We start from the raw sequence: 1,788 nt of genomic DNA, 5'->3' as shown, positions 1-1,788 counted from the left end.
GGTCCCGCCCCCGCCCGGCCCGGCGGCACCCGCGGGGGACACAGCGACACAAAGGGGTCGGTCCCTAAGGGCCTCAACCGGGGACCGGCCAGGTAGCGAAAGCCGTGGGTAGGTCTTGGTGTTAAGGGGTAACAGGGCGAGACCTAAGTCTGGATTAAAAACAAACCAACCAAACAACCCACCATGGAGAAACAATTCATCGGTTTGCCGTCAAAAGGAAGTTAAAACCTCAAAATACCTGTTTCCCTGTAGTCTGAGAAAAAGCTTTTCTGAAGCCTGCTGCCTGTGAAGCTCATGTTGATGTTGATGAAAACGTTCAAGTCACTGAAACTCAGCTAAAGCTGTATCTAAAATGACAGCTCCAAGTTCCTAAGATAGCAATGAATGACCTAAAGGAAACCTGAAGGCTAATATTTTTGTTTCTTTAATTATAGTTCTCCATTTCATGGCCTTTCTCAAGCAACCTTACTTTCTTTGTTCAAAAATAAATGAACATTGCAGGGCTGAAAGAATATCTGTTTTGTGGTATTTTTGTAAAACTGCTGGGGTCACTTGATACAACTGCACATTAAAACACGACAATATACTTAAATTTTATAGAAGCCTGATCATGTGGGGGTTTTGCCTTTGGTTTCCTTTCCCTTCCGTGGAGGTAAAAAACCCTCACCTATCTTTGCAGCTGGCTGTGTGTTCACCCCCAGTGACATGGGTGCTCTTCCAGGCAGAAACAGCAGCTGCATACAGGTGCTACCACTGTATTAAAATAAAAGGAGAGGGCCCCACACTGGTTGTTGGAATCACTCAGTAAACTTTGGCAGAAGGCGGGTGAGTTAAATTAAACAGAAATGTAGATGTTGAGTGGGAACATTAACAAGGTCCCTTGGAACTCAGTCTTGCAAACAGATCTGCTGTAACAGCCCTTACCACCGTGGAGCCCTTGTTGCAATGGATGCCTCACCTCTTAGAGCAGAAGCTTAAACATGCATCTAGACCTATATACACATCAAATCTGTGTGTATAAGTGTAGTTTCTGACCGCTTTCTTTTTCTCTTCAAGAGTCTGACTTTTGCAGTGATGCTTTTCAAGAACTTGTCTCCACCTGAACAGACTTTTCTGTGAGAAACAAAATTAATGAGCCTGGTTAACAATGGATTGGTGTCCTTTATCCCATAAACTTCCTCCACTCAGCAATGTGACTCCTTGGCATATTTGCTGTGATATGCCTTCTGGATGAGAGATGTTAAATGTCACAGCCAGCACAGAGCTACCCTTCTGCTGTTTGCTTGGGAGCAGCCAGCTGGACAAAATGCATGGTGGCTTCATTCAGCATGCTTTTTCCTTACTGGGGAACATGGATGGGGAGATTTCCGTCACCTTCCTGGAAGCAAGTCTTTAGGAAACTAGTAGGAATGTAACAGCTGAAAAAAAAACCACAACCCACCAGCTGGATCACTTTGAACTCGTCCCTGGATTAAACATTCCTGGGAAGGAGTCAGAGAGGAAGGGGAGAATGGAAGGAAAAGAATTGGACTGATACGCGATTACATGGTCCAAGTCTCACTTCTTTAGGAGACAGGCTAAAAATATATGGCCTATAGTAAGGCTCTGAATTAAAGCTGACAGTTTTATATGCCCTGATCACCATAGTATCTAGTTGCATTCCAGTAATGCATGTCACATGTTGTTCTTTCATCTTTTCCCCAGGAGAAGTGGGTGTAGTTGTGCCTCGCTGCAGTAAGATTTGTGTGTATGTATGATTGGGGGGGGGGAGTGGGGTGTGAGGGGATG

This window comes from Charadrius vociferus, unplaced genomic scaffold (genome assembly GCF_000708025.1).
Source record: "Charadrius vociferus isolate BGI_N301 unplaced genomic scaffold, ASM70802v2 scaffold377, whole genome shotgun sequence".
Classification (NCBI taxonomy): domain Eukaryota; kingdom Metazoa; phylum Chordata; class Aves; order Charadriiformes; family Charadriidae; genus Charadrius; species Charadrius vociferus.
Note: the sequence above shows the minus strand (reverse complement) of the source record.